The sequence below is a fragment of the Lithobates pipiens genome, unplaced genomic scaffold (genome assembly GCF_037356315.1).
Source record: "Lithobates pipiens isolate NorthernLeopardFrog02 unplaced genomic scaffold, aLitPip1_a1.2 Scaffold_85, whole genome shotgun sequence".
Classification (NCBI taxonomy): domain Eukaryota; kingdom Metazoa; phylum Chordata; class Amphibia; order Anura; family Ranidae; genus Lithobates; species Lithobates pipiens.
In genome coordinates, this window is record NW_027507909.1 from 959,324 (window position 1) to 969,573 (window position 10,250).

The following is a 10,250-nucleotide window of genomic DNA, read 5'->3' on the forward strand; positions in this document are numbered from 1 at the left end:
TTCACATCTTTATTAGGTGCAAATTTTAAACCCTGGTTTAATACTTTTGATTCTTTCTCAGAAAGCTCAATGCCTGCTAGGTTAAAAATACCCTCATTTACTTGTCTCTCTTTCTTTTTCTTTCTCCTGCCTCCTCTCTTTCCTCGTTTTCTATAGGTTCTTGTGGGGGGTAAGGGGTAGGAGGGATACGATAAGGCCCTTTCCATCCTCTCCCTTCCCCCCCCTGGTGGTGGTTTTGATGAGGCCCTGGTCTCCCTCTAAAATTACCTCTAAAGGCACCTCTAGGAGGCCTCGGTGGGAAATGATTTCTTGGTGGTTCATAATAATTGTAATCAGGATATCTAATGTCCAAAGGACCATACCTATTGTAAGTATGTATCGGACGGGGAGAGGAGTGGGGGTATGAATTAGAGGGGGGATAATAATGAGTTTTAGAATTATATTAATTTTTTTCGGGGTGCTGGAAACTGGTTTGGCTTTGGTCAATGAGTCTAAGGTGGGCTCCCTTTCACTCGAAGTCTCATTGTCAGATGTGGCCAAAAGAGTTTCCTGCCATTTGTATACTTTATTTTGTTCAAAGTCTTTAATATCCCTCTGGTATTTTTTGATCTTTTTGTTTTTAATTTCGCTATCATATTTAGCTAAATGACTCTGAAGAGTTTTAGCTCTTTCTGAATATTCATCAGTAGCACTGAATGGCACCATTCTTTCTTTAAGGTCTGCGATTTTGGCATCCAAAATCGCAGATTTGGCTTTCCTTTTCCTGACCATGAGTTGCATCAATTTTTGCTCACAGGCATTGAAAAACTGGTACCATTCATCCAACATTTGGAGATCCTCAGTCCCCTCGTTGGGACTGATATCCCACCTGAGTCTCCTTGGAGTCAGGCTCTTTTCCATATACATATCAAATGAAGCTACATCCCACCACAGCCTTATTTGCTTTTCCATGTCGGTTTGTAATTGTTTAAAGCCTTTTTCTAGGTCTAAATTAAGACTGGGAGTCTGTTGAAAGACCTCCTCTAAGTTAATGTGCCTTTCTTTCATAAAATTAAACACATCCATGTCTGCGTGAGTTTTATAAAGTGAACAAGAAAAACTTGATACTAGAATAAATGTGAAAAAAAGTGGCTGATACACAGCAACTAATAAACTCAGCGCCACAAAAAATAATAAAAAAAGATATCAAATTGACCTATAGTCAGTGAATCAAACAACTAATAGCTGCTCCCTAAAAGAACAAGAAGAAAACTTGTCATGCTGACTATAGGTCAATTTGATATCTTTTTTAATTATTTTTTGTGGCGCGGAGTTTATTAGTTGCTGTGTATCAGCCACTTTTTTTCACATACACTACCCAATTGCTGGTTTTCCCATCTCCCTTCAGGCCATTACCATGTCTGGAAGGCTAACAAGGAGAGGCAGACAGGCACGAGCTGATAAAGAGGGCAAGCAGGCTCTGTGTCTAGAGACAACAGTGCTGGTTGTGGACGTGGTGCATCGTCATCATCAGCACGTGGCCATGGGACACGCTTGTCCTTCTTTTCGGCAGCTGGATGTGTTGAGCCGCATCATGCCGAAGACTTGGTAGAGTGGATGATCAAGCTCTCCTCATCCTCCTCATCCTCTCTCACCCAGGCTCAGGGTACTAGTAAAGTAGCTGGCAACGCATCGTCCTCCCTCGTCTCAATGTCATCATCAGTGACTCCTTCCCTTGAACTACCACATCCTCCTGAGGAGCACTGCCAGGTTTGCTCCAGCGATGAAGAGGGAGGGGATGATGAGGGCACTGACTCCACGTGGGTGCCTCGTAAGAGAGAGGAGGAGGCACATGTCCAATGAGGCAGGATGCCCTCCGGGGGACAGGTTAGGGGCAGCACACCGACTGAATCACACCTCAGAGCTCCGCCTGTGCAGGGCGCTGCCTCTGCGCGTTATTCTAAAAGTTCTTTGGTGTGAGCCTTTTTTGAGACGAGTGCATCAGATCGCACCGCTGCTATTTGCAACATATGTCTCAAGCATATCTCGTGTGGCCAAAACATCAGCCGCTTGGGCACCACATGCTTGACCAGACATATGTTGACCTGCCATGCAGCTCATTGGCAAGCGTACTTCAAAGACCCACACCAAAGAACAAAGCGGACCTCTCCTTGCTTCTCATCAGCTGGGATCTCCAACCCCACTAGACCTTCAGTCCTCTCTGAAACCTGCTCTGAGAGGAATGAAGGTGTAGAATTAGGTGTGTCACAGCCAAGTGCTTGCGGGCACTCTGCTAGCAGTACACCCACGTCAGATTATAGCAGGCAAATTTCCCTGCCCCAGCTGCTGGACCGTCAAAAGAAGTTCACTCCCAGCCATCCACATGCCCAGCGGTTGAATGCTAGCTTGGCTAAATTGCTAGCACTTCAACTGCTGCCTTTTCAGTTGGTAGACTCTGCCCCCTTCCGTGAGTTTGTACAATGTGCGGTTCCTCAGTAGCAGGTCCTCAAATGCCACTTTTTCTCACAGAAGGCGATTTCGGCTATCTACCGGCATGTGGGAGGCAATGTCCTTGCCTCACTGGACAGGGCGGTCAGCGGTAAGGTGGATATTACCGCTGACTCATGGTCCAGCAGGCATGGACAGGGACGTTACCTGTCTGTCACGGCCCATTGGATCACTCTTCTGGCAGCTGGGAAGGATGCAGGACAAGGTGCAGTAGTGTTGGAGGTACTGGTTGTGACACACTTCTCTCCTCCAGCCCCTCCTCTTCTTCTTCCTCCATGGCCTCTTCCAGTGCTCTGTCCTCAGAACCAGCAGTGCTCCGTAGGCGTTCCAGGGGCTATGCAAGTACGCAGGCAAAACAATGCCATGCCGTGCTTGCGCTGGTTTGGTTGGGGGACAGGAGCCACACTGGGGCAGATATTTTGTCAGCTCTGCAGGGGCAGGCCGAGAGGTGGTTGACGCCACGCCAGCTTAAGCCAGGAATGGTGGTTTGCGACAATGGCACCAACTTCCTCTCCGCCCTCCGACAGGGACAACTGACCCATGTGCCCTGTGTGGCTCATGTCCTTAACCTGGTGGTGCAGCGGTTCCTGGGCAGGTACCCCGGCTTACAGGATGTCCTGAAGCAGGCCAGGAAAGTCTGTGTGCATTTCCGCTGATCATTTAATGCCTGTGCTCGGCTGGCTGAGCCCCAAAAGGAGTTGAACCTGCTCAAGAACCGCCTTATATGTGACATGCCCACCAGGTAGAACTCAATGTTGGCCATGCTGCAGCGGCTGCACACGCAGCAGTGGGCAATCAATGAGTACCTGTGCGACTACGGCACCAGGACAGGGTCAGAGGAGCTCGGATTATTCTCACCACGCCAGTGGGGCATGATCACGGATGCATGCACTGTCCTGTCACCGTTTGAGGAGGCCACAAGGATGGTGAGCAGTGACAGTGCATGCATCAGTGACACTGTACCTCTTGTCCACCTCTTGGAGCATACGCTGCATGGAATAATGGACAGGGCACCTGAGGCAGAACAAAGGCAGGAAGAGGAGGACTTCCTTGCCTCTCAAGGCCCCCTTTATCCAGACAGTGTTCCTGCTGTGCCACCCATCACACAGGAAGAGGATGAGGAAGAGGAGGAGGAGGATGATTGTGTCAGCATGGAGGTGGAGGCTGGCACTCAGCCTCAGCAGCAGCAGCAGTCTTGTAGGGATGATTTACAGTCCCAAGAAACCCGTAGACTTGTACGTGGCTGGGAGGAGGTAGCGGATCATGTTGTCCTTAGTGACCCAGAGGACTCTGGACCGAATGCCTCAGCTAACCTACGCTGCATGGCCTCCCTGATCCTGCAAAGCCTTTGGAAGGATCCTCGTATTCTTCGGATCAAGGAGAGGGACCATTACTGGCTGGCCACTCTCCTTGATCGACGGTACAAGGGTAAGGTTGCCGACCTTTGACTCCTGCAGATGGCTCAATTAGAGAAGAGCTGGGGGTGTGACCGGATGTGCAGGGTGGAGTGAGTGAGCGATGGGAGGATGCCGTGTATGACTCCCTCCCAGGCCCCCATGATGATAGCGTGGAGCGTGGAGCGTTTAGTGCCATAGCCGGGTGCAGCGTGAGGAGGGCCGGAGCCGAGTAGCACAGTTGGACGGGAGGAGGAGTGACGGCGCTACACTATACCACTACGCCGAGCCCTCGGGGATTTCCGCTGACTTCCAGGTTTCGAACCCTGGCTTGTACGGCTGAAAAGAGATACGAGCACCCCCGACCAACGCCGAATCTCTCCAAATCTCTCCGGTGGAGGAACGCCGCATACAGCAGACACCGAAGGCACCCCTGCTCCCCAGTACGCCGCGATAGGAGGAAGGAGGTAAGCGGCAGGACTGCGGGGAGGAAGAAGCTGTCAGTTTGTGGGGCTTTCTTGTGGAGGTCTGGCAGAGCAAGCTGGGACATGGTGGTCCACCAGAACCGATAATATTTAATCAGGAGGGCGCTGGATGGGGTAAGAAGGACTTAAATCACCTTGTCATCTGTTTTCATTTGGATTCCTGGAGTGCATTGCTTCATTTGTGTGTTTCAAGATGAGAGACTGTTAACTTGGGCAACATATGCAAAGAAATACCCCTTGTTAAAAAAAAAACGAACATTTGTAAGCAGCAATTCAGGAATTTCTGACTTTGAAAGCCTACGGACTGGTTATAAGTCTAGCTCAGTATTGCACTAATTGATCAACTGGGGGATAGTGTCAGTGTTAAAAAAAAACACGCTGAACGGTATCTGAGCTAATGTGCGCAAAATAAATGTTTGTTGCGTTGTGGAACCAAGAAATAGGAAGTTTTTGTGACATCAGAACTGTACACTGGAATACGGCTAATATTGCACTAAGTGATTTTTGTGTGTCGGACGGTTGGGCTAAAAAGTTAAAAACGTTTTAAAATACGATGTATCCAGAGTTGTCCTGTAGTAAGGGGCGAGAAAAAGGAAAGTAAGATGCAGCACCTGCGTTCTGCGAAAGAAAGAGGGGAAAAAAGTTCGCAACAGTCCATCACAGCAGCTAAGCTAGAACAATTTGCTCATAACCCGGTACAGTCATCGCAGACTCCTCCCAAAAAAGGACAGTCAAAGGGGCAGCAAGGAGTAATGACAGAAAGGAAAAGCATGGGACAGTCAAATATTAATATTAACACACAGGCTGGAGCAGTGGCAAAATCCACAGTTAATAAAAATGCTGATGCAGGGGAACAGAATATAGAGTCCACAACGGGGAACTCCCCTCCGATAGAAAAAGAGCCAACTATAAAGGACGTGTTATTGGCCGTAAACGCATGTAATTCTTCACTGAAGGATCTCTGTAGCCAAATGAAAGGAGTGAAGGAGGACCTACTGGTGGTAAGGCAAGACTTACAGAAAGTGGTGGAAAGGACGACAGAACTCGAGATAAGGACTAGCAGATTAGAAGATGATACAACCTTCCTAATTAAAGAAGTAGAAAGTTTGAAGGAGCAGTTTAGTGGATATAGAATAAAAATGGACGAAATGGAAAATAGGCTCCGGAGGGACAATGTGTGTATAGTGGGCCTTCCTGAAAAAAGCGAGGGTGTAAATCCTGCTGAATTTATGGAACATCTATTGGTGGACCTGTTCGGAAGGGATGCTTTTTCAACAACATTCTCCATAGAGAGGGCGCATAGGGTACCCTTTAGAGCCCCACTTGAGGGGGGGCGTCCCAGGCCGTTACTGATGAAATTACTCAACTATAAAGATAAAGTGGTGTTGTTACGGAAGGCAAGGGAAATGGGGAATATTTTGTATAAGGGTGTTAGAATCTCATTATATTCTGATTTTTCCCCAGAACTCCAGAGAAAAAGGGCAGAGTTTTTTCAGGTGAAACGTAGGCTACAGAAGCTTAGGGTGTCGTATGCTCTTTTATATCCCGCAAAGTTACGGATTAATGCATTAGGGCAGTGATGGCGAACCTTGGCACCCCAGATGTTTTGGAACTACATTTCCCATGATGCTCCAGTACACTGCAGAGTGCCAGAGCATCATGGGAAATGTAGTTCCAAAACATCTGGGGTGCCAAGGTTCGCCATCACTGCATTAGGGCATATCCAGGTTTTTTGTTCTCCAATGGAAGTGGAAAAATGGATAGAAGAAAATAGAGAAAAATTTTAGCCTTTGGGGTTTTTGGTCATGAGTGTGGTAGGAGGATAGAAAGAGCTGGGGGATGATGTATGTATGGTTACATCTTTTTTTTTTTTTTGTGTGGGAGGGAGGTAAGACACGGCGAGTGTAGAAGGTGTGTGTGGTATATACCGTATATACTCGAGTATAGGCCGACCCGAATATAAGCCGAGGCCCCCAATTTACCCCCAAAAAAACTGGCAAACTTATTGACTCGTGTATAAGCCGAGGGTGAGACATGCCTGTCCATCCCTGTGTGTGTGTCCGTCCATCCCTGTGTGTCCGTCCATCCCTGTGTGTCCGTCCATCCCTGTGTGTCCGTCCATCCCTGTGTGTCCGTCCATCCATCCCTGTGTGTGTGTGTGTCCATCCATCCATCCATCCCTGTGTGTGTGTGTCTCCATCCATCCATCCATCCATCCCTGTGTGTGTGTGTCTCCATCCATCCATCCATCCATCCATCCCTGTGTGTGTGTGTCTCCATCCATCCATCCATCCATCCCTGTGTGTGTCTCCATCCGTGTGTGTGTGTGTGTGTGTGTGTGTGTGTGTGTGTGTGTGTGTGTGTGTGTGTCCAGCCTACCTTTGTCCCGAGCCTCCGTCCCGTGCCTTGCCTCCTTGCCTCCGTCCCGTGCCGTGCCTTGCCTTGCCTCCTTGCATCCGTCCCGTGTCGTGCCTTGCCTTGCCTTGCCCCCGTCCCGTCCCGTCCCGTGCCGTCCCGTGCCCTCTTCGTCGGCGGCCATTGTAAAGTTCAAAAGCTGCGCCGCCGCCTTCGCCTGTGATAGGCGGAACACTGAATTTCCCAGCAGCCTGTGTTCCGCCTATCACAGACGTCGTATCATCCTCGTCCGTAGTACGAGGATGATACGACGTCCGTGATAGGCGGAACACAGGCTGCTGGGAAATTCAGTGTTCCGCCTATCACAGGCGAAGGCGGAGCCGGAGGCGCGGCTTTTGAATAGAATGGCCGCTGTCTGTCTGCTCGACACGCTGATCGAGCGGGCAGACAGCGATGACTCGAGTATAAGCCGAGGGGGGCACTTTCAGCCTCAAAAAAGAGGCTGAAAATCTCGGCTTATACTCGAGTATATACGGTAGGTTGTGAGAAGAGTAGTATAAGGTCACTAATAAGCCCCCAGGGCAACACCTGGGAAGGTGGGGGAGGAGTGGGAGGGAGGTAGGATGGGGTGGGAGGGAAAAATATGGGGGAGGTTAAGGGGGAAAAAAATATATTTGCACTAATGAATGAGACTCAGGAGGTAATTCAAATAAAGAAAGGATTCAAAAACTGGGGTGGTAAACTGGGAAAACTTTTTGGTTACACGGGGAAAAATTGTAATAAACAAGTATATAGCACAACTCACATGAGGAGATACATAATATATGAAATAATGGGGATGGTTAGTAAATTTGTTATCATACTGGGGATTAATACTAGGGGAGTTTTGTATAAATTAATAAAGAAGGTAGGGGGGAGTTGGAGGGTACTGAGGGATAAATGGATTCCAGTAATTTTTGAATTACTCGCTATGTTTTCTCTCTCCCCCGCTCCATTTCTCTTCCCCATCTGTATATATTAATGCAGGATGGGAAAATTAAGATAGGCTCTTGGAATATGAGGGGCCTAGGGACGCAGGTGAAACAAAAAGCGGTGTTATCTATAATGGAGGGATATGGAGTAGGGTTGTTATGCCTGCAGGAGACCCATTTAAATAAAGATACAATATACCGGCTGCAGAGTAGAAAATATCAATTTCAATACCACTCTGTATATTCGTCATATAGTAGAGGGGTAACTGTCTTGGTAAGAACGGAGGTGAATTTTGTATGTAAGCGGGTTAGCCTAGATGAAAAGGGTAGATACATTTTCTTACATTGCCTAATTGAAAATAGAGAATGTATACTGGCAAATATCTATATCCCACCACCATTCAAAATGGAGGTGCTTTTTAAATTACATGAATTTGTAGTGGGGGTAGATGGAATCCCCATTATAATAGCAGGGGATTTCAATACGGTTTTAGATATTAAACTTGATAGATTTCCAGAAAAGATACAGGTGGAACCAGCTGGGCAGGGGAGGATGGGTCAGTACCTGGAAGAAGTAGGATTACTGGATTTATGGAGAACGGGGAATCCAGGAGCCCGGCAGTATAGCTGCCATTCGGCCTCGCATTCCACGTTATCCAGGATAGATATGATACTGGGGAATGACCTGGCCTTACAAATGGTGGAAAAAATTGAATATCAGCCCAGGGGGATTTCAGATCACTCTCCAGCGACAGTAGTACTAAAAATTAGAGAACGCAGGGTACAGAGGGTGTGGAAATTGAATCCGCTCTGGCTGGAACTAATAAAAAAAGAGACAGAAGAATGCCCTGAGAGAATCCAGTGGGAACTAAAAGAATTCTTAAAAAATAACCGTGGTACAGTATCACCAGGGATACTATGGGACACTCTGAAAGCATTCCTGAGGGGACTCCTGATTCAATCAATAGCAAAAATAAATAGAAAGTCAAGTGAGCAGGAGGTAAGAATAGGGAGAGAAGTGTTAGAGGCTGAAAGAGATTATATTAGTGACCCTATTCAGGGAAAAGAAAAAATCTGGCTAGATAAACAAGAAGAACTCAGACTAATAACCCTAAAGAAAGCGGAGTTACAACATATGTTCCAACGGCAAGCCTCTTTTGTGGAAGGGGAAAGTATGGGAAAAATGTTGGCACAACTAGTGAAGAATAACTTGGGCCCTTCTTCAATCCCGGCGATTAGGACAACTGAGGGGGAGGTTACAACAGAAACTGGGAGTATATGCCAAGTATTTGGGGGATACTATAAAAAACTATACACTGCACAGAAAGTGGGGATGGATGAGCAGATGGAAACTTTTTTAGGTCATCTAGAGGTACCTTGTTTGAAACAAGAAGAAAGAGAAGAATTGGAAGCCCCAATAACCTTGAAGGAACTCCAGGAAGCAGTTGCGAGCATGCCAAATCAGAAATCGCCTGGGCCAGACGGGCTACCGATCGAAGTATATAAAAATTTTGGCGAGATACTGCTTCCTGGGCTTCTGGAGACGTTACGAGGAGCAAAGGGGGAGGGTAAACTGCCACCATCTATGATGGAGGCAGTTATAATCCTGTTGTATAAAGATGGAAAGGATGCATTAGATGTAGCAGCATATAGACCAATCTCTCTCCTGTGCACTGATACAAAGATACTGGCCAAGGTATTAGCGATTAGGCTTAATCGAGTTATAGCAAGATTAGTGCACACGGACCAAACAGGGTTCATAGCCAACAGGTCAACTAGTATAAATATCAGAAGAGCCTTTCTGAATTTACAGATTTCAACGGATAATGACACCCCGGGAGCAGTCGTGGCATTAGATGTAATGAAAGCATTTGATAGCGTAGAATGGGGATATATATGGAAAGTATTGGAGAAATTTGGCCTGGGTCCTTCCTTTATTGGTTGGATCAGGATGTTATATGATAAACCCAGTGCGAGATTAAAAATTAATAACGTGCTCTCTGATAAAATAGAGTTGGGGAGAGGGACGAGGCAGGGGTGCCCATTGTCGCCCCTACTCTTCGCGCTGGCTATAGAGCCCTTAGCCTGTGCAATTAGAACAAGTCGGGAGATAGTTGGTTTTTTGAGAAAAACTGGGGAGGAAAAAATCTCACTCTATGCAGATGATATTCTGTTATTCCTGGGGGATATGAGACACTCATTGTCAAAAGCAATAGGACTGGTGCAGGAGTTTGGAGGTTTCACAGGGCTGGAGATTAATTGGGAAAAGTCGGAATGTCTCCCCATGGACCCAACTGGTCAGCAAACGGCCCTGGGAGTCCCCCAAATGTCAATAGTGGATAAGTTGAAATATCTGGGAGTAACTCTGACAAAGGACCCTAAGCAATTTATAAACTATAATTTAGTTCCATTATTAGTTAAGTTTAAACAAAAAATTGCTATATGGAAGCGAATGCCTCTCTCGGTGGCGGGTAGATGTAATTTGATAAAAATGATCTGGATGCCCCAACTTTTATATATATTGCATAACACCCCAATATGGATTAATAGAAGTTGGT